The following is a 27,630-nucleotide window of genomic DNA, read 5'->3' as shown; positions in this document are numbered from 1 at the left end:
CAGGAGGGAAATGGTAGTGCTTTTCCAGAAGTAGCTTTAAAAGAGAGTATAAAAGACACTCAAGTTTTAATACCACGGTGACACTATTTCAAAATATGCTTTCCCCCCCTCCCCTCCAAGATATGCAGAACACTAGTCTAAATTAAGGACATTAATTCAGAATCTAATCTAACCCAATCCTGATAAATCCTGCTAGGGGCTAGAGAGCCAGCTTGGTGTAGTGGCTAACAGTGATTGCCTCTAAATCTGGAGAACTCCCGCATATGTAGCTAGCTGGGTGATCTTTGGCTAGTCACAGTTCTCAGAGCTCTTTCAGGTCCACCTACCTTGCAGGGTATTATCGAGAGAAGGGAAGGCAATTGCAAGTTGCTTTGAGACTTTGGGTAGAAAAAGTGGGGTACAAAAAACAGCTGCTTCTTCTTAATCTTGGAAGAGTAAGTAATTCAAAATACATTTCAACAATCTTCTGAATTAAGGGGGTCAGAACCTTTCTGGGAGTTCACCATAGGGGCCATTTTTGTGACAGTGGGGAATACCTACAGGCAGTGACATTCTGCTTTAAGTTTCCAGTTCTCCGGGGCATCTTTAAGTTTTTATTTCCTGAAGCTAGTGAAGACGAGGTGACTGGCAATGTTGGCAGAGAGTGGTGAGGCACATATGGCATGCTGCCCAGCCAGGGCACTATGGTCCCATTTTTCCTGTGAAGGTGGGGGATTACCTGCCTCCATGCTCTAGCTTTTGAGTGGCAGCAGGACATTTATTTTTAAACCTGCAACATTGTACGTGATGCCGTGTCACTTCCAGTAAAGCAGACCCCCCAAAAAGAAGTGACACGGGGTTTCCATAGCATTTCCAGTGATTCCTAGAACTGTTTTGTTTGTTTGTTTACCAGAAGTGACACGGTACCACAGGTAGCATCACAGCACCCCCCCCCCCCCATTTCTCCCACATCCATTCTACAAGTGTCCTGGTAGTGCCTGGCATTTCTAACTGTACTTTCCCCATGTTCATGCTAAAAACAGATTTGCATTTTGCTCCCAGCATTTCACTCAATTACATCACCATCTCTCATTCTGTTTAAGCAGGGGCACACCTTTCTGTAGGGGATCTCAACTTTATTAGACATTACCTTTTTGACTGTATTAGACAAATAATTTTCAAATTATAATCTTTAAATCGGCTACCAGGCACTTTCAGGGAAAGAGCAAAGGCTTTTTGCATACTCTAAGGTGGGGTTCTCATTCATACTTGTGATGGACAGCCCATCCCAATTGAATATTCATGGTTAATGCTTTCAGTAGTTAGAAATAAATGTACAAACTCAGGGCCTGATGAGAAGCAATATGGAGAGGGGGAGCCCACCTGGAGAATGTTTGCTTTGGACTAGTGTTCAGAGATGCAAGGGGTAAAATTTTCCCTGTTGATAAATATATCTTTATCCATTGTTCCTCTTAATATTTGTGAACCAACCCTGGGGGTGGAGAGTGTCCTGGCTGTCCAATATGCAATAGAGCCAATCAGGGTGTGGCAAAGCTGATTGGTCCTCCCTCTCCAGCTCTCCCCCTCCTTCCATGGACACTACCCACTTTGCTCTCAGACACCTGAGAGAGACACACAGAGACACAGAGAGCCCTGCCAAACCACAAACAACCCCTGATTACCTCCTATGGCTCCTGCTGCGAGAAAGAGATCTGTGCCTGCTGGTGACCCCTGGGTCCTAGCACCCATTGCATTCCTGGTTGCAATGGGTTTTCTTGCTAGTATATATAGAATCATATATCTGTTGCACAGATTTTTGTATGTGTTAGATACTCCCCAATGAAAACTGGGTTTTTAGATTCATCCCAAATCACTGAGAGCAACCCCCCTCCCCCCTCCAAACTGGCTCTATGGCTAGATTTGCCATAAGGCCCTTCTAGATACCACATGATTTAATTACCATTAGTTGATTCCCAAGGTGTTTTTCAACTGGCATAATGGCACTGATTTAGCAGTGCATAGGAAGTGGTGATTTTTGCTAGTTCTTCAACTTGCTGCAGAGTCAACATGTCAATGCCCCCTCCCCCCAATGTTATCTGTGGAGACTCACAGAAACAGAACTTCAGGGAGCTCAGGGGGCTGCAGTGAAAACAGAGGCATTTGAAAGTCCAATTCTGCTTGCTTAATTTCATTTGTGGTACTGTGGGTCCAGCCTCATAAATGGTGATTACAAGATCTGTTAAACTTTTTCATTAGTGACTCACACATAATATCAGCCATCTAAAAGGCAAGGCTCCTTCCCTAGCCAAAGCAAGCCTCATCTGCTCAATAATAACATATTAATATCAATGCCAGCCGGTATAATATTATTAACTGATCCAATAACTATTGAACTTCTCCTTTATGCATTTAATGAGCTAATGGAAACTTCAATAAAAACTTTGGTATAGTCTTTTGCATTAGAAGTTTTATTAGAAGTTATTCCCTCAGGATCTCATTGGTTTTCCTTAGAGAGCATTTTCCATTTTCATCTGTTGTTTACAACTGTAATACTAACACCATAGATAGTGTGCGTGATCGGCTGTAGATTTCTATTGCATGGGCCTTAAAATTGTCCTTTGGAATTCATACCTGGTTCACAGCAGTAAGCAATCCTGAACTCTTGGTAGCTGATGGTGCAATCTGTAAGAGTTTTGGGCAAACCTGTTTTATTATATTTATTATTACTGCATGTAAATACTCATTAACAATTCATGGGCTCTTAGATGGCTGAAAAATAGATTCATGAGCTAAATATTTTGAGAGGAGCCCTTCCTCATGAGACCGTATTTGTCAGAGAGAGCCATGGAGCACAGTTAGTTGCAGAACATGCCAGTGTAATTACATTTTTTTAAATGAACCGTATATTTAACCCCTGTGCAAAACCAACTAGTTCATGTGCTGGTGAGCTGTTCTGTTGATCCAGATCACAGTTCCTCTGTGTGGCTCAAAGCCTGCCATGGACAGGATGCAATTCAGATATTCCTCTTCCTCAATGGAGACCTGCAGAGGGCAGGACAAGCGTCTGTCGGGGCTGGTGGCCAGAGGGCAAGAGGATGGTTGGGCAACTGGCCAGGCAGGTAGGAATATGCCCCAAAGGCTTTTTTTCATTTCATGTCAGTTCTTTTTTAATTGCATTATTTTATTATTAGGTCACATGTTTGTTTTCTTCATAACATTAATTATTCATTTAGAGGTAATTCCTCTCCCCTCCCCCAATCCATCTAGGATGAAGTTCTCAGTGACCGTTCCCCTTAGATTAGCGGTACCGGTAATTTTTGCAATGAAAAAGAAGAAAAGAGCTGGATTTTTGTGCCCTGCTTTTCTCTCCCCTTAGGAGTCTCCAAGCAACTTACAATCACCCTTCCTTTCCCCATAACAGAAACCCTGTGAGGTCGGTAAGACTGAGAGAGCTCTGAAAGAACTGTGTATGACAGAATCAGTCCACTTCTGCCTTTAAGGCCCAGTTCTGTCCTTGCCCACCTCCTGTTCTAGATGGGTGCCAACTCAAGGCGGGTGGCAAAAGGTCACCTAGCTGCCAGCATGTGGAGGAGTGGGGAATAAAAACCAGTTCTCCAAATTCGAGGCTGCCACTCTGAACCACTATGCCAATGTGTTCAGTAGTCGAACTTACAGAGTTTGAAGGTGCTGGTCAGGCAGAAGCTGAGAATGTATTCTGGCTGGTTAATGCTGAACAGCTGAGAATGGTTGCTGACCAGGGCTTTTTGCTACACTGCAGCTACTTAAAAAGACTCCTGCTTCAGACTAGACTTACTTGGGAGTCATAGGATTTGGAGGATTATTACTGTTACCAGTTAATGACATTTATTAATACATGTGTTTTGAATTAGAGTCTCTACTTTGTGTACATGGTATTTTTATACATCTGGACTACACATTCCTATTGCTATGTATCTCGTTTATTATTCTGATTGCTTCAAACTGATTGGCAGCTATTGGTATTATATAGGACTATTTAATTATTTGATTTTTATACCAGCTTCCCAGTATCCTGGCTCAGGGCAGTGTACAACAATATATACAATATCTGTCTCAGCAACCCAATTTTCTGAGCACTTTCTAGTTTCACCCAAGTCAGACAACATTCTGAGTGTCTTAAAACAGTGGATAGTTAAATTGATGGAAAGAACAAGTAGATGGGGCCCGCTGAATGTTAATATATCACCTGCCCCAATCAAGAGCCTGGCAGAAGGGCTCCATCTTGCAGGCCTTGTGGAATTGTGCTAACTCCTCCAGGGCCCGGGTGTGTTCCCAGAGCTAATTCCACCAGGTAAGGGCTGGAACAGAAAATGTCCTGGCCCTGGTTGAAGCCAGAAGTCTCTTCTTGGGGCCAAGGACTATGAGCTGCTTGGTATTAGCAGAGCAAAACATTCTTCAGGGGTATATATAGAAAGGCAGTCTCTTAGACATGGCACCCATTCCATGGCATCCACTGACATCCTTCCTGGTTTCCACAAAGGTTTTTAGGAAATGAGGGAGGTATGTGCAGATTTTGCCTAGCAAGATTTCTGATTGGTCATTGGAGTTCTGATCAGCCATGCAGATTTTAAAAAATGTTTTAGCTGCAGCCAACATTGCTTAGAATAAAGAGCAAAGTCTGAACCAGCAGGCCAGGTTGGAGGTTGTTCTCTCTTTGTGTCATCTGATCCTTATTGGCTATTAGCACTGGCCATTTTCAGGGATCAAACTAATAGGCCTTTCCACTTGGAAATTGCCACAGAGATCACCAATATACCAAGAGAGCACCTAGTCCAAGACCTTCAACATATTAGAATATCTTGAGCTAATGGGTAAGCTGTGGAACATCTGGATATGTCACGAACTTTGACTTAAATGATAAAGATCTACAGGCAAAGATACACACAAATGCTACTGCCTGTTTGTTGTCAACACCGACTTGGTTCATTCACCCATGGCAAGTGGCTTTTTTATTTGTTCCCTGGAGAAAGATAATATCCACCTCACTTCCTCTAGACAATATGTGTCTTCCCCAAGAAAATGATAGGTGTGGTATTTGTTAACAGTTGATCAAACCCAATGCCAATTGGTTTGACAGAATTTTTGGAAATGTGGGGGAATCAGAGAGCGTGCAAACTCCCTGTTCTGAAGACGTGCCAGAGTGCATATTGCATCATACTACAAACCTGGGATGTGTTCATATGCTGACCTAGGCCAAGCCTCTATTTTGAGAAGGGAGGTCTAGGAAACACTTCACAAGTTCCCACGAATCAGGAGCATCTCGCCATAGTCCTTGCCCTTTTCCTGTCTGAGGCAGAAAACAGAAATGCCATACAACAGGGTAGTAAAACACACTCCATAATTTTACTATTAGCTGTCTTTTAATAATACTCCTGTAAAAGGTGTGCAGGGCAGATTTCCAAACCCTGACTCGAGGTTCATCCCAGATTGTTTCCTTTGGTCTGTCAAAAAGAATCCCCTGAAATCCTCTTTGCCTGTATAAAAATGTTATTGAGAGTACCTGTCATGTGGTGGGGCTTTTATCCCAGTAGGACTTTTATCTTCAAACACATAAACAAAGTGGCAGCATTTTATTTTAATTTGGTAGATGTGTGAAAATCAGGGGCACGCAAGTCGCATCAATAATCAGGAGCACCTTCAGGGGAGGACACCTGCCGAGTACTAAGCCATGTCACTGCCTACCGTTTTTAAGGGATTACATAGTTCATTGTAGATGCGAGGGAAAATTCCCCTGCTAGGCAGTCATCCAGCTCACAAGTGCACACAAGGAGACCATTGACATCTATGGGGTGTCACCTTATCTAGGGATGCTCAACACTTATCAACTGGGCTCATGTCCAGTTTGCCACTTACAAGCAGGAAACTGATTTTTCGGAGGACTCTTCACCGTTCCATTTTGGTAGTGGTGTTCCTTCCTATCAATGTGCCTCCTCATCCTGTCTCTACCTTCCAGGGCAACTGTTTAATGGGGCAGGCAATTGTTTAAAAGGTTGCTTCCCCACAACCACCACTGGAGGCTGTTTTCAGGCTTAAAAAAATTATTATCATGGAAAAATACATTAGCTTTATATAAATCTACTGCCATGATCTACTAGTTTTTCTAAATTCCAAACTTTAATTTTTTTAAAGAGGAAAGGTTTAGTTCTTTTCATTGCAGACTTAAAGAAACAAACTCCACGGTTGTGTTTAGCACCCGTTTGCAGCTCCAAGTATTTTACCTGATGCAACTTTTCCTTAAATGTTGGGATTTGGCAAAAGTAATCCAAGTGTGTATCACTTGCAGATTAGATTCCTGCAATGGGCTAATGGGCTAATTATTGTCAGCATATCTCCCTGATTTCCAAAGGTCTACACTGGCTGTAAGTATGCTTCTGGGATCACACCAAAAGCTAGCATTGGTCTTTAAAGCCTTATAGGGCCCAGGATCACCATACTTAGACTCCTCCCACTTTAGCCCACTTGGACTGGCCACTAAAATTATCATCATAGAATCATCGAATCATAGAACCATAGAGTTGGAAGGGGCTATGCAGGCCATCTAGTCAAACCCCCTGCTCAACACAGGATCAGACCAAAGCATCCTTCTTCTTCTTCTTCATGAAGAAGAAGAAGAAGAAGAAGAAGAAGAAGAAGAAGAAGAAGAAGAAGAAGAAGAAGAAGAAGAAGAAGAAGAAGAAGAAGAAGAAGAAGAAGAAGAAGAAGAAGAAGAAGAGGTGGTCCCAGTGAGTAGCACTGGCATGGGGGGGAGGGAGAGGAGGAGAAGCAGCAACAGCAGCAGCCAAAGTGGCCCCACTGAGTAGCTTGGCCCTGGAGGGAAGGGGGAGATGTAGCAGCAGCAACAGAGGCCCCAGTGAGTAGCGCAGGTGTGGACGAAGGGAGAGGAGAATCAGGAGCAGCAACAAAAGAAGAGGCCCCACTGTGTAGCTCAGCCCTGGAAGGGGGGGAGGTAGAAGCAGCAGCAGAAGGCTCCTCAGTGAGTAGCTCAGCCTGGAGGGATGGCGGGAAGCAGCAGCAGCAGCAGCAGAAGAGGACCCAATTAATAGCTTGGCCCTGGAGGGAGGTGGGGGAAAGCAGCAGCACAAGCAGAAGAGGCCACAGTGAGGAGCTCAGCCCCTGAGGGAGGAGGGAGAAACAGCAGAATAAGAAGAGGCCCCACTGAGTACCTCAGGCATGGAGGGAGGGAGAGAAGAAGCAGCAACAAAAGAGCCGGCTACAATGAGTAGCTCGGCCCTGGAAGAGGGGGACATATAGTCTGCCCCAATGAGTTGCAGTGGTGTAGGGATGGTGTGTGGAGGGAAGCCCTTCCCAAGCAGCCCTGGAGGCTGGCATCCCTTGACCTCTGTGCGATAGGCCACAGTTCCCCCCCCCCATCAGTCCTTTTCTCCAGGGGAACTCATCTCTGCAGCCTGATGAAGAGCTGTCATTCTGGGGTATCCCCAGTTCCCTCCTGGAGGCTGGCACCCCTGGACCATTGTGAGGCACAAGGCTGCAGTCCACTGTTTCAAGCAGACCTTGTTTCCTGGGGGACTGATCTCTGTTGTTTGGAGATGAGCTGTCATAGCAAAATTCTCCCTCCAAAAGAGCCATTTCCCTCTGGGATGCTGATCTCTATAGTCAGCAGATGAACTCCAATTCCAGGAGGTCCCCAGGCCACACCAGGACGTTGGTGACCCCTGAGTTAGGAATGTTCCTTGAACTTTGGAGGTGGGGCTTCAAGAGTATGGGGGGTAGGAGGGAGAAGGCTGCCCAGTGCACCCTCTGTTCTCTCTCCCTTCCTCCTAGCTGTCTTCTCCAGAATAACTGGTGCTTGGAGATCAGACCTGAAAATCTTCAAGTCCCCACCTAGAGGTTGACAACCTAGCTGGCTGCACATGGAGGGGGAGTGTGTGTGTGTGTGGGGGGGGGCAATCTGGGCTCTTGATATTAGAGTTTCCTACTGTTTAATCAGGCTGGATCTCAAGGTCCAGTGGGGAACGGGACAGAGGGAAGGTCACCACTCAGGAAAGCCATGTGTGCTAGCGCCAGTTGTATTCCTGGGTACAACGGGCTTTGCCATTTGGAATATAAAGTTGGTTTGTAATGACAGATAAATGGGGAGTCTTTCTTTGCTAAGCTGGCTCAAGTTATAATGCTGCTCAAGTTATAATGGCCTGCCAGAAGTATAGAGTGTCATTGATGAGATAATGAGAAAGCATCCTATCACAACCAGCTGAGCAAGAAGGAGTAACTCGGTTGCTATGGCAAATCGAATATTTCCCTCTGTCCCATGGGAGCAGGAGATGGGCTAGAACTGAGACTGGCATAACCTTATGAAATGGGTAAAAGCAGACAGCCAAGAAGGAATTGTCCCCCACAGCCTGCCTGATTGCGGGAAAGCAAATCTCATGGAGCAAAGGAAAAAAATTAAGTTCCTTATCCATCTCTGGCTATGGCTAAATGGGAGTAGCCTTTAAAAGATTTCCCCTAGGCTCAGAGCAGATCAAGGAAAATACAGAGGTAGGAAATCATTATTACATTACATGTTCAAAGGCACTCACGAAACAAGAAGTAAAATACTTGCTTAATTAGAACACCAAGGAGAAAATGACTTTCCTATCTGGTACTAATTTTTGTATCCTTGCTGCCAAGCCCCTTCAGAACTGAAAAGACTTGAACAGCAAGTGAAGATGAAGCTAGCCTCTATCCTGGAAAAGTGTAAATGCATAAAGAAAGATCAGTTTGGCATTTTAAATTATATTTTTGGTGATATAATACATTTCCAATGTGTGGCACATGGACACCATTGCAGAGCAAGCTCACATGACAATGAGTCAAATTAATCTGAAATAATATTCTACCTTCCGCACCTTATCTGAAATATAAGGGTCATAGTGGGACCAGGGTTAAAAGATCCATACACCCAATAACATTTTCTTGTCTGCAGTTCAAATATATGCAGATGAACATTTTATTATATGGGGTCAGTTCTTTTCGTGTTTAAAGCCCACATAATGAACCCCAGCCTTCTGGGATTTTTGGTTGGTTGGATGGCTTTTTTTTTAAGCCATATGCTTAAATTAAACAGTACTCTAGAAAGAAAAAGGGTGATTTTAGAACCTTTTAAAAGAGAGCCTAAAGCCTCAGCATCAGAAATTATGGGGACAAGTTGACAAAAAGGTCTGTATTTCAGTCTGAAATTATCAGGCCCTTCTGCTTCAAGACCATAACTCTGGTCACTTAAAAAGTAACCCCAGGTCCAAAAGTAACTTCAGTATGGATTTGCATTCTGCTCCATTTACTGGGCCATTGATTTGTGTAAAAATCTGCTTTTATTGTCTTACTGTTTGATGTGCAGCTGTATAACATTTACAGTGCAATCTGATACAGAGTACACTATCACATACATAAAACGCACTGAGTTATGCAATTACTTTCCTCTTGAGTAAGATTGTGCCAAAATTCTTCTCCTCTGAATATTTTTTCTTGAATTGGGGACATCAGAAAACCCTACACAAAAACTATGTTGGAACAGTTATATATGTTATGCTTAATCAGTGAACATTTGTACATTGGAAGCATAAAATGAGAATCAAAGTGACAGAAATGATTGTGGTGAACAGGGCATGCACCCATCCCAGAATTATTTTTGGATATTCTCTCTGTTTCAGATATAAATTCAAGAACAGGGGAAATCCACTAATCTCAGTTCTCAAAACAATATGAGCAGTCTTAGCCTACACTAGCCAAAACTCATTAGAGCCGAGAAGCAAAGCAGAGTCATTTTTTTTTTAGTATTTGGACCAGAGACTACCAAGAAAGACGTGGGTTGTTATGCAGAATACTGCAACAGCAAACCATAGATGGCTTAAGCCAATCTCTTGGCTTACAAACCCTGCGAAGGTTGTCACAAGTAAATTACTCTTGTTTTTTTGTTGTTGTATAATAGTATATTTTAGTTCAGACTGGAAGATATTAAAATTTTGTTTGTGGTGACGAATCTGTGATGACTTATTGGCATAGGACATCATGTCGGCAACATCATTCATTGACACTACAATCATGTGGTAAACATGTATGAGAAACCCATCCAGAGAGAGATCTCGTGGGCATGATGTGGTATACGAGTCACCATTTATGATTTAGTGATATAGGTACGTTTTGACTCTTTTAGGCTTCTATGTATCCATGTGCTTAACTTTATTGACTTCCTATGCTCCTCCCATACTTGCCACAGCTGTCATTACTAGACAGAACCACTGTCATTCCCCTCCCTCCCCTTTGGACCCTTGCTTCATTGACACTCAAGGTCAACATGGTGAAGGGGGAGGCATCCAAGTTTTGGGCCTGTGGGTGGTTACAGCATGTGAACAAGTTTACTTGCCTGCTAAACCTGCCTGCCATGAACTACTCAGCATCCCTAAGCTAAGAATCGTAACTAGGATGTAAAAGATGCAAGCACTTCAAATAAAAAAAGAAATCAACGTAACAGTGCATGATTTTGTGATATTAAACTGCAGTTTTGTTAACTTGGACTGCAATTGCTATGAGTTCGTTTTCTTTCATTATCCCATTTTAAAGATGGAGATTATTTAATGGCAAAGTTCTAATGAGATTCCATAGCTGGCATTCTCCAGCACAAAAGATGGAAATGCTGCATTCTGCCAAGTTATTTCACACTTAATATGGAAAATGTTTCTAATATAACTTTACCTATGACAACCTAGACATGCTTTAGTGCTACCCTGTTCTGCTGCATAATAGGAATCTTAAGCAAGGCAAGTGATATTGTATATCACAAAGGGCTGTCTTTAATAGCAAATTGTACATTTTTCATAAATCATTTACAGGCACTAAAAACTTTGTGTTTTAAATCCTGCCCCTGGTAAAATAGCTGTCCCAAATTAAATACTGAATGAATTGTTCAATATATCAAATCAGACATGGGAAGAATAAAACTAATTGAAGTTTGGTGGGGTCTAGTACAAGTGTATTTATTTCTCAACACAGGTATTTTGCTCTAACAGAATGTATCTCATTGATTATTCTTCTTGTATAGTCTGTAGTTCAGAGTTGCATCCAGTTCACAGGAACATTTCTTCTGCTGCTGCTGCTGCTTTTATCCTTTAGCTGGCAATTGGTCGAGCAGGTTGTCCTCTCAGCCAATATGTTACTGTAGGTGCCGCTGGATTTTTTGCCTTGTTTATAATAAGGGCTTTTCTGCACATCATAAATATAGTGAAATGCTTTTTTTTTTTTTGGTGTTTTGCACGATGTTGCCAATATTCAGCATCCAAGCAGCAAACTGCTAGCTACATCCTCCATTTTAAAGTGCTTGCTGGGGGATCACATAAAGTGGATTCCCCAACCTAAAAAGTACAAGCTACAGGAGAGCAACCAGCAGGCCACACGGTAAAGAAATGCATGGAGGCGAAGAAGTGCTATCTCCGCCTCCAATGTCCTGCCCTCACACCCGCCTTCCTCTCCCTTCCCCCAGGGATGGGATTTTTCTTTAAAAACCTAACTGCCTGGAGCAATGAATAGGTGTTTAAGCGTGCAGGCAAAGCAAAAAAAAACACAATGGAAAACATTCCCTGGTCCAGATGAAATGCACCCGAGAGTACTCAAAGAACTTTCCAGAGAACTTGCACAGCCCTTGTCCATCATCTTCGGAACCTCTTTAAGGACTGGAGATGTCCCGGAGGACTGGAAAAGAGCAAACGTTATTCCGATCTTCAAAAAAGGGAGGAAGGATGACCCGGGAAACTACAGACCAGTGAGTCTGACCTCTGTTGTGGGGAAGATAATGGAGCACATATTAAAGGGAGCGATCTGCAAACATCTGGAGGACAATTTGGTGATCCAAGGAAGTCAGCATGGATTTGTCTCCAACAGGTCCTGCCAGACCAACCTAGTTTCCTTTTTTGACCAAGTAACAGGTTTGCTGGATCGGGGAAATTTGGTTGATGTCATTTACTTGGATTTTAGTAAAGCTTTTGACAAGGTTCCCCATGATGTTCTGATGGATAAGTTGAAGGACTGCAATCTGGATTTTCAGATCGTTAGGTGGATAGGGAATTGGTTAGAGAACCGCACTCAAAGAGTTGTTGTCAATGGTGTTTCATCAGACTGGAGAGAGGTGAGTAGCGGGGTACCTCAGGGTTCGGTGCTCGGCCCGGTACTTTTTAACATATTTATTAATGATCTAGATGAGGGGGTGGAGGGACTACTCATCAAGTTTGCAGATGACACCAAATTGGGAGGACTGGCAAATACTCCGGAAGATAGAGACAGAGTTCAACGAGATCTGAACACAATGGAAAAATGGGCAAATGAGAACAAGATGCAATTTAATAAAGATAAGTGTAAAGTTCTGCATCTGGGTCAGAAAAATGAAAAGCATGCCTACTGGATGGGGGATACGCTTCTAGGTAGCACTGTGTGTGAACGAGACCTTGGGGTACTTGTGGATTGTAAACTAAACATGAGCAGGCAGTGTGATGCAGCGGTAAAAAAGGCAAATGCCATTTTGGGCTGTATCAACAGAGGCATCACATCAAAATCACAAGATGTCATAGTCCCATTGTATACGGCACTGGTCAGACCACACCTGGAGTACTGTGTGCAGTTCTGGAGGCCTCACTTCAAGAAGGACATCGATAAAATTGAAAGGGTACAGAGGAGAGCGACGAAGATGATCTGGGGCCAAGGGACCAAGCACTATGAAGATAGGTTGAGGGACTTGGGAATGTTCAGCCTGGAGAAAATGAGGTTGAGAGGGGACATGATATCCCTCTTTAAGTATTTGAAAGGTTGTCACTTGGAGGAGGGCAGGATGCTGTTTCTGCTGGCTGCAGAGGAAAGCACACGCAGTAATGGGTTTAAACTTCAAGTACAACGATATAGGCTAGATATCAGGAAAAAGTTTTTCTCAGTCAGAGTCGTTCAGCAGTGGAATAGGCTGCCTAAGGAGGTGGTGAGTGCCCCCTCACTGGAAGTCTTCAAACAAAGGTTGGATACACACTTTTCTTGGATGCTTTAGGATGCTTAGGGCTAATCCTGCGTTGAGCAGGGGGTTGGACTAGATGGCCTGTATGGCCCCTTCCAACTCTATGATTCTATGATTCTATGATTCTATGATTCTATCCCAAGTTGTGACACAAAGCATGAGCCAGCAGTTCATGGTCGACCACTTCAAACGCGACTGACAGATAAACATGGATGAATGAGCAGTTAGAACCTGTCTCTCAGATCTCATTCCAGTTTTCTAACTGGTACACACACCGCAGCATCTGCATTAGCATATACAGATAGATATAGACCCAGGAACTAATAGATCTACTTAGAAGGGATCCTAAACTGGTCTTATGAATTCATGCATGCCCATTTAGACATAAAATTTCAGCCTTATAGTCCTGAAGAAGGCCTTTATTCTTTATTGGTTTGTATCTTGACATTCATATGCCTATATTTGTTTTCAACTTTATTACTTCATACTTTCATGCTCTATTATTATTATTATTATTATTGGGTTAGATCCTGAAATTCATATGTCTGTTTTTTTCTATTTTATTGCTTCCAAGAATGCCTATCCACACATAGCCAAAAGGAAACAATAGCCACAAACTGCACTTTCCTGTCATTCTTTGGTTCTTACCTTGGTAGCTCCTTCCCTGCATTTATCTTTGCGGTTAGATGTATTCAAAATTCAGTTACCATTGACAGCAAGCACTTCCAGAATGTAACTCTTCTCTTCCTCCTTCCCTCACAGCCCACTGAGCCCCCCCCCCTCCAAAGGGGTCCCCTGTCCACCAGGAGCAGCATTTCAGAGGGATCACTGGGCTGCAGCTAGAGAGGCAAGGGGAGAAGAAGAGTTGGTTTTTATACCCTGCTTTTCTCTACCTAAAGGAGTTTCAAAGCGGCTTACAATCTCCTTCCCTTTCCTCTCCCCACAACAGACATCCTGTGAGGTCAGTGAGGATGAGAGAGCCTTGATATTACTGCTCAATCAGAACAGCACTATCAGGGCTGTGACTAGGCCAAGGTCCTCCAGCCGACTGCATGTGGAGGAGCAGGGAATCAAACCCGGCTCACCGCTCTTAAACACTACACCTTCCATCAATGGAAAAATTAGTCTGCATCCAACACTATTTGTTCTGCATATTCATCATTGCTCTAACTCGTGATGCTGACCACCTCTTTATTACCTAGTTAAGACTTGTTGATCCCTTTCAGCTGTGCTATTAGTATTCGGGCAATACATCATTCCTGCTTTTTCCCATTTATAATTTAACCAATGCCAAAGGGTTATTTTCATCAAACGTAAAAAAAAAAATTGGACACTTATAAAAATGCATAGGTTTTAAATTGCTCCACAGTTGGAGTAGCTATAAGAAGTAGCCCAGGGAATAAATGTCTGCTGCTCACATTAAACACATAGCCTGCTTCCATACAGGTTGAAACCAAACAGAACTTCTTTATGCTTCCCATGCTAAAGGATTTTTCTTCCTCAACTTTAAGTTTTAATATCTTTCCTAATGCTTTTACCAGTTGGAGTAAGCAACTCAGCATGCCCGGACACTGAGGTGTGCTACATCATTCCATGCGTGTATAGATGTTATCTCCTTGAATGGGATGCTCCTCTTTGTCTTAACCTGGGAGCTGCCCTCTGAGCCCTCCTCTCTCTCACTGTCTCCTCTCTCTTCAAGAAGCCGACCATGGAGACATATGTCTTTTCAGGTATCTCCTTGTAGATGCGCACAAGCTGGCCACGCCGCACAAGCTGCCCAGTTGTGACAGGGAAAATATTCTTTAGACTAGATTTTAAGCCCATTTTAAAAAGCAATAAAATGGGCGCTAGAAAGGGGCGAGGGACGGCACGGTGATGTGGGCAGAGTTCTGTGTGGGCAGGGAGGCAAGGGGAAGAAGGGCATTGTGTGAGTCTACCGCGGGGGAACCTACCTGGGCGAGGAATTCGCACCGTGAAGGAGGCGAGGAGGCGTCTGCAGCCATGTTGTCGTGGATGAGCGCAGAGCAGGGGGAAGCGGCGAAGTTTGGGGCCGTGGCGTAGTGCAGAGCGGCTCGGCATCGTCGTCTTTGTGTCGATTTTAGAGGACGTTGGCTGGGGGCGGGAGAAGGCTGCCTGGCCCACCCGCCACCTGAGGCTCTCTGGAGCCTTCTCCCTGACGGCGGAGCGGCCTCGCCGCGTCTCCAATGCAGCGAGGCCGCTCCGCCATATTCCCTGGGCGGGTGAAGCAGCGAATGGGGAGCCATTGGCTGCTTGGGGCGGGATGGACACTCGGAGGGGCCAATCAGGAGCTGCTTCGTGGCTCCTGATTGGCCCCTCCGAGTTTTTATCCCGGACAGGGCCCGCCCTAACTCCTCCCACACAGCCCTTACTGCTTTATTCAGTCCGTGGCGCTCCGCGCCACGGGGCTGTTTAAAGATTAGGCCTCTCTCTCTCCTTTTGCCAGAAACCAGAGTGTGAACTGGATCTATGTGATTAAATGTAAGCTTGACTCTTGAAATATACTTCTTGGGAGATTTATTTGGTGTATTCAGTACCGCATTCCTATGACTGGGCCAGTTCCGCTGTATTAACCAAATATCCCCATATTATCAAGTACTATTAAAGCATGGGCAGTCATTTGGACTCAATGCAGCAGGTTATGCTTAAGAACCAATTGTTTATGGCTGACTGACATAAATCTTTAGTTTCTCACTCAATCAAAACCAGAACACTGAACAGCAAATGTTGCTTTCTTGGGGAATAAGCAGAGAACCAAAACATGGCTGCATTTCCAGTTCATCTTTGTACAGGTGTTTTGCCGGTTCACTGGGAATCTAACTTCTACAGTCCTTAAGTAAAGCAGTTGCCCAACCTTTCACCCCTCATGGTAGAAGTGGGAACAGCTAAGAGGATTTGTGTCTTCTCATTTTATCATTATTACAGGGTTTAACTAGCAGGTCTTGCGAAACAGGAAAAAACTCTCCCAAGATTTGTATTATATTCCTCACCTGTTCAAAACTATAGCCCTGTAGTCTGAAGCAGAAATAAAGTCACCAGTTGAAATTATTCAACATTAAAATCTGTATAATAGATTTTGCTGTGACTGTGCCATGAAGAATACCGTTGTTACCATCGTCTCTGCCCTTCCCTACCCTGTGGATTAGCCTGTTCATGGCAGATAAATTTGTTGTTTGAGAACCTGTGTTTTATTTTTTGGGTGAAATCAATTGTTTTCGGATTGTTTGACATTGTAATCCACTATGAGTGTGCATTGAGCAGAGACAAACAGGCCAAATCCAGATTAGGAAATTCCTAGAGATTGGGGAATGAAGCCTGAGGAAGACAGGAACCTCACTGGATACAATGCCATAAAGGGAAAGTAAAAGAGTCTCCCCCCTCATGCCTGAAAGACTGTTAGTTCAGCACCAGAAACTCTTCATGGGTTTATGAATTCCAGAGGCTGAGTGTCACCACTGATAAGGCCATGTTTCTGATGCTCGCCCATCTGGTCTGGTGAGTGCATTCAATCAAGTCAAATCCAATCAAGTCTTCCTTAATGAAGTATTCCCACCTTGCTACACCAGACAATTCTACTTGGTGTAGCCAGTTTGGTGTAGTGGTTAGGAGTGCGGACTTCTAATCTGGTATGCCAGGTTCGATTCTGCGCTCCCCCACATGCAACCAGCTGGGTGACTTTGGGCTTGCCATGGCACTGATAAAACTGTTCTGACCGAGCAGTGATATCAGGGCTCTCTCAACCTCACCTACCTCACAAGGTGTCTCTTGTGGGGAGAGGAAAGGGAAGGCGATTGTAAGCCACTTTGAGACTCCTGGTAGAGAAAACTGGCATATAAGAACCAGCTCTCCTTCTTCTATTGTTTGTGGTGAATTCTAGGCTGTTGTCACTGTGTGATGACATCACTTCTGGTTTTGCACAGGAAGTTGACAGCATGCATCTGCAGAATGTGGAATATATTGCCCCCCCCCCCCCAATTCTCCTGCTGTGCTGCTAGGTACAGCTGGCAGCCCCATTAAGGATCAGCTTGAACTGGAGACCACTCATCTTGCCTTAAGCTCTCTGTAGTCAGTGAAACTAATAATGAATAATCCTCTGGTCTTCAAACAGTAACAATAAACATGGGTGACTTACTCAAGTTAATGTGGTTCTAAATACTGTTCCATAGTCTTACACAGTCTTGCAGTGGTCTGGAAGCCAGCAGAGAAATAGATTTAAAAAATCTTATTCTTAAGTCTACCATAAAAATGATGGACTTGGGAAGTATAATAGTGTGTATTATAAAAGCAGAGATGAAGTATATCCAACAATAAAAAGAGAGAAGGATGCAAGAAAAAGCTGTACAGTAAAAACTGTCTACCGACATAACTTCTAAGACAAAAAAAAGGAAAAAAGATTGCCAATCCTTATGTGCATCTGATAGGAAGGTTCCCAGAACTTGTTTCAAACTCAGCTCACTGAGAAGACTGATTACTCCTCAGGGAGTAATCTACTCCTCTACTCCTAGGAGAGATTTTTTCAAGGCAAGTTGCCTCTTTTACGATGACTGGGAGAATTGACTGGCAGTTCCAGACTTGTTAAACAATCCCAATTGTTTTCAATTTCTAACCTTTGGGATGATTCTTACAATATGATGTACTTTCCAGATCTACGGGCTACACCAGAGTGCCCAAGCACAACATTAATTTAATACCCAATCCTAAACTGCCTGGTACTGGTAAAGCCAGTGTAAGAATCCATGCAAAGCTGTCAAGTTAGACCATTGGTCTACCAAGGTCAATATTGTCTTATCTGACTGTCAGCAGCTCTGGATTTCAGGTGGAGGTCATTCAGACCTCCTGTTACCTAAGCCCTCTAACTGGAGATGCTGAGAACTGAACCTGGGGACATCTGCAGGCAAAGCAGACACTTTACATATGCATGTGAAACTTCCTTATACTGACTCAAACCATTGGTTTACCAAGGCCATTACTGTTTACTCTGACCAAGAACAACTCTTTTTTTAAAACTAAAGATGTTTGGGATTAAACCCAGGACCATTTTCATTTGGCTTCAACCAATGAATATAGGTTATGATCTACCTCTTACAGATATCAAATGATACATCTCACAGATATCAAAACTCCCATTTAGTATGGAATGGGATTCCATCCTTACCTTACTAACAAAACATCCTGCTCCCCCCCCCCCCCAAAAAAAAAAAATAAGAACCCGCATTGTACCTTGTCAGGTTATAATGCCTAACTTTTTTTTACAAATATTTGTAAAAGAAGCTGGGTGAAAAACATATAATTGAATTCTCACTTTTAGCATTCTAGTATTTGTTAGCATTCATTGATCCAATGCAAAACATTTTTTATCAACATTCAGTACACAGTTATCCAAGGGATGGAAAGAGTTTCTCCATTCAATTTCTAATATTCCAGAATTTCTTCAGCATCCAACACTTCATTCTGATTTAATTAATCCTGCACAGTTTGTCATAACTTCCAGCCCTGTCAATCCATTGGTTATTTTTCACATTTAAATGACCTGTGGGTAGGTTTGCATTAATAAAAGGCCTTTTTACAAAGCAACTTGGCTGGGATTGTAGGTATGGCAGCATTAAGATTCTTTCTGCACATATTGAATCATATCCTACAGTCATATGGATTGCCTTTTTGCAGTGTTTCTCATTATGACAATTCCCATCAGTAGCATCGGGTGTGTCCATATGAATTTACAGCTATGCAAATTGCAACTACTCAGTGTTCTTTACACAAATCTGAAGTAAAAAAGAAGAATGCAGCTTTCTTAACATGCCAATCTCACTTTGGGAACAAATCCAAGTAATTCAGGCCTCCAAACTCCATTTAGAGATTTTTGGCACTGATATTACAGAAGCACACCTTTCATTCTCATATTCTGTGAGACTAATCATTAACATGCTTATTATCTATGGAGAACTATGAATCCAGGGTCTTCCAGAAGAATCTGTGGACTTGCCATGCTCTGAATCACAAAACTTTTATTCAAAACAAGTGGCAGTTTCTCATTTAACTATCCTGCACTGGGAGTTTATGGGATCACATCAACTTTGTGCTGATTTGGGGCTCATTCTGTTTTGTAACTGATATTTATTTAGCTTCTGTAAAGGTGCCCCAGGTCTCATCCATCCGACCAAGGAGAAAAAAAACATTTCTTTACAGACTATTGCAACATACCAATCTCATTTATCCAGTCCTGAATCTGTCAATGCTGGCTTGAAAATACACCCTATGAGAATTAATGAGCTTGGAACCAGTCCTAATTAGCTGCTCTGACATCATTTGAATTAATAATTATAAATATACATTAAACCCCCTCACAATATTATGAATATTTATCATGATCTGTAATCACATTGAAAACGAAAAGGCAAAAAAAATCCAGCACAAGAGCATATGACGGTAGCAGTATCACCCTCTCTCAATTCATTTATTGTAATTAGTCCTTCAAACCACATCTCACAGGATTTATTCACATTGCCAAGCTTAGCATGGGAGTGGCTTTCTGTGTGCAAACTTTCCATTCCACTTTTTAAAAACCCACCATTATATACTTAATGGGCTTCAGTAAATGATTAAACCTTAGCCAAAAAACCCAGGAGAGCTGCTTCCAGTGTCACAGTCCCCAGGTGGAAGACGTTGGAAAATATGTTCACTCCATACAGTAGGCTCTCCAGTCAGCAAATGTTAATGTTTGAGAATGGTTTTCCTCATGCCTCAACCTAATTGTCTAAACCTCATCTAAGTCAGTCTCAGTGGCCGCCATTTCTGTTCAGCAACAGTGAGGAGAAATGGCTTTTTAATATCAGAAACATCACAAAAAGTGACACCATGCAGAGAACATTGCTGGAAGACTTCATATGACACAATTGGTCCTCACCTCTGAGAGACAGATATTATTAGATGTCATTCTTCATTACATGTAGTATCCACAGAGAGATGATGAAGTAGACTTCCTTCAAGGGTAAAACTTTATTACTATGCACAAGGAATAGGGGGGGGGGAAGCTAAGTCAAACTCAAATTATCTATCATTATTTTTCTTGTATTGTATCAGAACTTGAACCCACAGCAGATGGTGGACACAATCAGTTAGGGATTCAGCATACAAGCCACCACTCTGCTCTATCCAAAGTTAGAGGCAACCTACCCGGAAAATGTCCTTGTATCTGTAGGATGGAGCAAATCAGGTAATAGCACCTAATACTTCCAAGTCATCTTTGCTTGATTGTCTGAACAACAAAGAGATCTGTTGTTTCTTGCTACTGGTTACATTTTCTTACTTTCCCTGACCTCAGGAATATGAGAACCTGATCTAATGTACAACACTGTCCACTAGCAAACCAACAAGCACATATTCAGATCTTACAATGTCTGAAGCCAGGATTCTAAAGCTGAGACTCAAAATAAGTATTTAGATTCTAGAGACTCCTTTAAAAGTTGTTAGAGGTCAAGAACATGGAGCCTCTAACATTTGTTGCATTACATACAGCAGTGGTCCCCAACCCCGGGTCTGGGGACCTGTACCAGTCCATTGATTAGTCGGTACCGGGCCTCGTCCTCCTCCCCGGCTGCTGCCTCAGGGGCTGCCCTGCCACTCTGCCGCCGGCTTACCTTTGGTGCTATCCAGCGGCCGCCATGGCTGGGGCTCCCCCTTAGCATGGCACTGCATAACTGCTGCTGGCAGCGCCCCCCAGAGGACGGCAGGAAGTTAGGGGCACTGGCAGGAAAGCAAGTGAAGCAGGGGCTCAAGTGGTGGCGACGTCCCTTGGCAAAAGACTACCCTCCCCCCTGGGCCTCAGTATAATTGTCAAGCGTTGACTGGTCCCCGGTGATAAAAAGGTTGGGGATCACTGACATACAGAACTTGTTAATGATAGGGAGGACTTGAAAAATGGCTGTTTTTTAAAAAAATCATATGTGATTGATTTGGGTTGGTCTCAATATTTTTTGCTGTTTATCTTTTCTGTTTGCTTTTTTTTTTTTTACAGTGTTGGATGTGCACTATTTATACACAATGTAATTTTAAAATGTGTTAATTTTAACCAGATAATGCTTCCTAAGAACAAACAACTGGTGTAAAATAAAGACTTAGAAGAAATGAAAATGAAATGGAACTACTGGAGCTGAATCAGGTGAGCTGAATTCTTGAAATTTGGCCTCACACCTATTTGATAAATAGTCACCCCAAATACAGTTCCAAAGAGCAAAATATTGAGAAATGTGAGTAAAACTTATTATGATCCAAATTGGGCCTGCAAGTTTAAGGAAGGCATTAAAAATATGGATAACTGTGCGCATTAGTGTTCAAGGAATGAAATTGTAAGGAATCTGTAGTCTAAACTTAACCAACTTGACGCTTATCTATATGCTGTAATAATAGTAGTAGTAGTAGTAGTAGTAGTAGTAGTAGTAGTAGTAGTAGTCATGTTGAGAGTCCTGTACATAGGAGAACCCACCTTTACAAGTTCTCTACTTCTTGGTGCTGCAAGTGGGTAGGAAGGGCTTCAGAGTTCTCTTCTCTAATGCTTTTTTGCCTTTGTAGCACTCTGCAATGCGGACAATGGGAAGATTTCTTGGACAAATTTGAATGAACACCAACACTGAGGTTGGAATTGCTCTAGCATCTCAGCAGAAGAAGAACATTGAGGTGTGTGCCTTTATTTCAGTTTCAAATTGGAGACTGAAGAGAACTTTTGGTTCACTGAGACATTTAAACCCCAGAATTTAATCTGCTTAGGCAAATTTATCTCACTGGTTTGTTAAACAGACTTCCAGATTCTGCTGATATATGCAGAACAATGAATTTGACATGATAAGTAGTGATATCTGCCTCAAACATTGATCATCTCTTGCTCTTATTTTTTTTTTGTATTTTTTGTTTCACTTTTCAGACCCAATGAATTCTCCAGTCTGCTTACTAGCAGTGTCAGAGTTAACAGAGTTTTACCCATGGGGTTAGCAGGATATGATTCTCCTTAGGGTGATATTAGAGGTGTGCAAAAAAAAAAAAATTGGGGGAGGCGGGGTTCAGGCATATCTAACTCCCAAAATATTGGCATTTCATGGTATTCCTGAATCCCAATACCAGTATGGTATTCAGTTCAATAAATATTCAGGAATTCCAATTATAGTCAAGACCATTATACACAATTGCTTAAAAGGACTGTGATTCCTTTAAATGCCTTCCCCAAGCCATGAGTGAACTCCAAAGGTGTATAAATGGCTTGCAGTCCCTTTAAACACCTTCTCCAAGCGGCTTCACAGAGAAAGCATTTAAAAGAACTGCATTTCCTATACATGCCCTTTAACTTCAACTATCTAGTTGTCCCCCAAAATTTATTTGTTTTACATTTCTTAAAGCTTAACCATTCCTGATAACCAGAATTCAGCTACAATATATACCTGGCTGAAAGAATACTGAGGGCCATTCTGCATTTCTAAAAACATAGTGTTAAAGCTAGCACAACTGCTTAATGCTATTAAAAATTGCACACACAAACCTGGCCATTTCTCACCCCCTCGTTCTCTTGGCTTCTTCACCCACTTTCTTCCATTTCCTGACAGTCCACATGGCTGATTAAAATGGCAGAGAACAGGGACTTGCTATACCAGTAAGTTCCCCCCACCTGTCAATCATGGCAACCAGCCAATCAACTTTTTCCCAGTTTTAAAGGGAAAGCAATACAAGCAATCTTTTTCTTTTTAGTATAAATTCTCCATTGTTATGCCTATGCATTTAATCATAGATGCATAGTGCATATTTTAATGCCAGCCCCTTTTGGAATTATGAGGCTTGAAGATCCACAAAAGTAATTTTTTTCCCAGTTTGAGGGGTTGGGGGTTGAGAGGCATGCTTTGTGCGGCAACCGGTAAGTAGAATTTTTTTCTCTGCCTGGCTTAAGCAACACGTATTCGTTGCTCCAGGCAGTTTGCTACAAAAAAAAAAGCACATTCCAGGGAGAATGGAAAGAGAGGTGGGCACAAGGGTGGGTGCTGGAGGCCTGGCCACTTTGATTATGCACAGCTATTTTGCTAGTGGTTGCTGTTTTTGTGGATTCCCCAGCTAGCGCTTTAAAATGTAGGATGTAGCTGCCAGTTTTCTGCTGGAATGCTGAATGCTGACAATGTTGTATAAAACGTCAAAAAAAGATCATCTGCAAGAGGTAACCCTTTCATTTCATTTTCTGGGGGCAGAATGGCCCCCAGAAAATACTGATATTTCAGATTTTTTTGGTTCAGATTTAGCTGAATGTATACCTCTAGGTGGCACTGTCAAATACTCCACTAGAATAGGACTTACTTCAAGACTCAAACTTCAAGGCAAGGTCCCTCAGGTATCTCTATCTTCTGTCACTCATGCCTACTTGTTGAGTGAATGATAACAATCTCCTCCTTTAAGCTAATGATGCTTTCTTTCTGTTCCAATGTGAAATGGTGAAAATGGTAAAAAAAAAAAACCCTTTGAAAGTCAAGCTATTCCTGTGCTTTAACATCATCCAGCAGATGTTGTTCTTACCCAAAGATAAGTCACTTGAATTATTAATGGTTTCCAACAGCTCAGCTTGAAATAATTTAGCATTTGAAAGAGAAAAGTCACTCTCATTATTCAAAGTGCAGAAACATTTTGGTTATTAAAAGTATTCTCCCCTTTTAAAAAATCTGTACAATTTATCTCTTTCTCTCCAGATACCAGCATGAGAATAGGAGTGGGAGAAACCTGTGCACTTGCTCGAGGTTAATTGATAACATACAATGGGAGTAGGTAAGGCTGCAGATTACTTTTCAACTCAAGATCTGCTCATTTGTTCCTATGGTGTCTCTACAAGACATTTAATATTTGCAATAGGAGACTTCTTAATTTGCCCTGAGGTTTGAGGCTAGAGCTGGTCACATTTTTCATAGCAAATGAATTTTTAGATCAATGTAACATGCTGGCAAAATGTGGATTGCATTTTCCCAAGCAGCGGCTGGATCACTGGGGAAGCGCAATGTTCTTTTACCATGAGCTAATATAATTATTCCATCAGATCACATGGCCAGGATCTCAACAGGAGCATAACTTTGGGCTAAATGGCAGGACGAAATGATGGAGCCAACCAGTGGTGTTAAAAAAAATATTATTCATACGAGCACAAGATCCATCACTAAACGGAATGTCTCACCACCAAACCTTTGAAAACAAATTTGACTCAAATACCCAAAGGTACAAAATGTGAGATGGTTATTTTGCTGTAAGCATACATTAATTATTTTCATATCATTTGAACTGCAGCTGGGTTGTCCCTTTTACTGCTTTATCTCTCAGCATGTTTGCAGTGACTGTACATTTCCAAAAAGAGAGGGCATGGCTAAAGATAATGGCATTCCTCAGAGATATGGCATTTTTGTATTTTCAGCTCCTGTTGTAATAGCTTGCAAAATGTTGACCTTTTTGTTGGGAAAAGGCTGTAGCAAGGCAGGTTGGGATTCCTGGGGGGTCTGTAGGGCTGTGATGAATAACAACAAAAGGAGGAACCAGGAGAGTTGTAGAATATGGCTGGGATTTTTATTAACATCCTTTGTCCCAGAAATCTTGAAAGACCCGCACAAACTTTTAAACATGCAGATAATGTGCACTCACAATGATAAGTAACTAAAATTTCCTCTTGGTTTAGAGAAATTACTATATAAAGAAAAATCACAGAGCTAAAAAAGATACCCCCAAAGACCTTGGGGCTACAGGACAAGAGGACAGAGGGTTTAACCCAGGGGTAGTCAAACTGCAGTCCTCCAGATGTCCATGGACTACAATTCCCATGAGCCCCTGCTTGCTGGAGGGCCACAGTTTGACATCTGGAGGGCTGCATTTTGACTACCCCTTCTCCTTGCAGTGTTTTTCTGACCTCGATTGATCACTGAAACCACTATGGGCTGCAAACTCCAAGTAGCACCTGGAGTTCCCCCAGAATCACAACTGATCTCGAGATGGCAGAGATCAGTTCCACTGGAGAAAATGGCAACTCTATGATATATGCTAAGATATACCCCCTCCCCCAGTAGCACCAGCACCAATTCTCCAGGAATTTCCCAGCCTGGGGCTGAGAAACTCACGGACACCACAAGGAAACCAGCAATCTGACGGTGCCTATATTTTCCCCCAGTGAGCAAATAGCAGATAGGGGACTGACTGAAGTCAGGAAAATGGTGTGAGCCTCTTTCCTTTTTGAAAATAGTGTGAGCCTTACCTCTCCCTTCCCCACAGAGTGGCTGATATTTACCACTAAAGAAACCATGGAAAATACATTTAAAAAGGGGGAAAAAGTATCTAGCTACGCCCAAAATTATCCTAAGCACTTTAGCATGTAGTAATTTTAAACTTAAAAAAATGATAACCAAAAGGAGACATGGATTTTAAAATAAAAATCATAATGTTTTTAATTTCATGGAAAGAGATATTTTTTTTCTTCCTGCACAATTCCACCATTCACAATCACCCAACAAAATAAGTTGGCAGTAAGTTCAAAGCAGACCAAAGGAAGTAGCTCTTCATTCATTGCATAATTAACTTGTGGGAATTGCCTTTACAAGATGTGGCAAAGAGGCATGCTGAGATCCTTGATCAGGCAAACTGACCCCCTTATACCACCTGATTACACATGAAGTGAGCCCCTGCTTAGATCACCTCAATATGCCCTGGCAATCTTTGTCTCAATCACTGCACCACATCAACCAGCTTTGCACTCGCTCAGTAGGTGCTTGTGCTACAGGGCCTGCTCCTTGCTGTTTGCAGCTGATTTTGCCCCGCCTGAGAACTAGAGAAGAGGCACATCGTCTCTGGAGTCATGGTTGGGTCATTACAGTGACCTACTTGCAGTGTCAAGCACAGAATCACTTGGAGAATGCCCTCTTCATGCTCCTTCAAAGTCAGAGGCATCCTGTAAATAACCAACTTCAGATACATTGAACTGTCTGCTTTCTACACCAGGGCAGTCACCAGCAACTCCTCATCTAAGGTTATCTGGGTTCATGGGTAGAAATGCAAGGCACACTGTAATTCCTAAGTAATAAGCCTTAACTCAAAAAGAAAAATCTTGAGTGATATTTTTCCATTTTGATGTGTGCCTTTTAAAAATTGAAGGTGACAGCAAGCGAGTGGCAGATGGTGGTTGCAAGAAAGCAACATCATTGTGGAAATTAAATTGTGCAATTAAAAACTATTATCCAAAACCTTCCATCTAAATGCTACTAAAATCCAGGTCTTAATTTTCAATAACATATTAAAAGCAAAACACTAATAACTAGTTTTAATTGTTTGATTTTTTTTCCAAATGCAAAATACAGAGCTCTTCACAGTCAAAATACTTTAGCTTACAAACCACAACTTGCTAGCATGCATGCAAGGACGAGGCGCTTTTAGTGAGCAGCAGTTGTCCTCCAGACAGATGAGTTGTTCCTGGAGGTGGTATGGAGCCTTAAGAGGAGCCCAGCTTGGCTGCTATGCGAGAAGTTTGTGAAGAGGCTGGTGTGAAAGGGACATTAGAAAGATTAGTAGGAATTTCTGAGAATCAGGACAGGAAGCACAGAACATATGTTTACATCCTTATTGTCGCAGAAGTGCTGAAAGACTGGGAGGGCTCTGTGAATATCGGAATGGTTTAAGATAGATGACGCCATAAAAGTTCTGCAGTATCACAAACCTGTATAGGCCTCATACTTTGAAACCTTGAAGCAAAGCTGCCCGGTAAATAACGGCACTCCTGTTGTGGCGGCATCATTCTCAACAGAGAGCGCTGTGTCTGATATCAGATGGCTGAAGATGTCTGCATTAGACAAACAGACTGTGAAAGTAGACTGACCCTTGGATTTCCTTTACTCCTCCCTTCTTCTCGCCTCTTTCACAGGCTTCCTCTGTCAAACAAAGCATGTGCAGCCGCCTTTGACAGAGCAAACCCTTAGCTGGTAACCTCACGTCTCCCACACTCTGGCAGTGGTGCTTTCCCTCAGTTTTTGACTTTTATTATGCAGCATGGAGTTCTAACCTAAATCGCTTATCTGTATATCACTGCCAAGCTACTAGTGCCTCTGTTAGGTACACACCAAGCATAAGAATAAGTACAGCAGTGAGTGAGGTAAAGGAGTGGTGTTTACCGTCTCTATCTGTTCTCATTATTTCTTTGGGAAGCTTTTCCATTCCCATTATTCTTCCTTTTCTTACTTTAATTTGATTGGTGAGATGCCATGAAAGTTTAAAACTCTCCTTTTAAAAACTGTTGTATGGTAACAACAGGCCCCCTTAGACTGCTATCAGCACACACAGTCATTGAGGAGGGCTATCTGTCTGTTTTGTTTTTTACCTCACCCTACCTCCACAGAACTAATGGCACCATTTGTGGTTCTTCTTCCCCATTAAATACTTACAATCACTGGGAGACGGTAATCAGCTAAGAGAGAGTAATAGGCCCAAGGTCACCTAGTGAATCAAGTAGGGGACTCTGAACATGGATTTTCGAAGTCATGTTCTCTACGTGCAAAACTGCAGCTAGGCTAACTGGTGAAACATGAAAACAGAAATTGGAAAATTGGAAATTTCATCTTACTTGTACT

The 27,630-nt window shown here is 42.5% G+C and overlaps 1 long non-coding RNA gene across 1 annotated transcript; it reads right to left on the bottom strand.

Annotated features, from left to right (window-relative positions):
* Positions 1-2,465: 2,465 nt before the first annotated feature.
* On the bottom strand, positions 2,466-26,853 carry LOC143836861 (uncharacterized). Its single transcript, XR_013230792.1, has 3 exons — positions 26,724-26,853; positions 5,184-5,305; positions 2,466-2,661 (listed from the first exon to the last, which is right to left on the bottom strand). It is a non-coding gene; the product is annotated as an uncharacterized LOC143836861 (long non-coding RNA).
* Between the last annotated feature and the right edge of the window lie 777 nt (positions 26,854-27,630).

This window comes from Paroedura picta, chromosome 4 (genome assembly GCF_049243985.1).
Source record: "Paroedura picta isolate Pp20150507F chromosome 4, Ppicta_v3.0, whole genome shotgun sequence".
Classification (NCBI taxonomy): domain Eukaryota; kingdom Metazoa; phylum Chordata; class Lepidosauria; order Squamata; family Gekkonidae; genus Paroedura; species Paroedura picta.
This window is presented reverse-complemented; position numbering and strand designations above follow the sequence as displayed.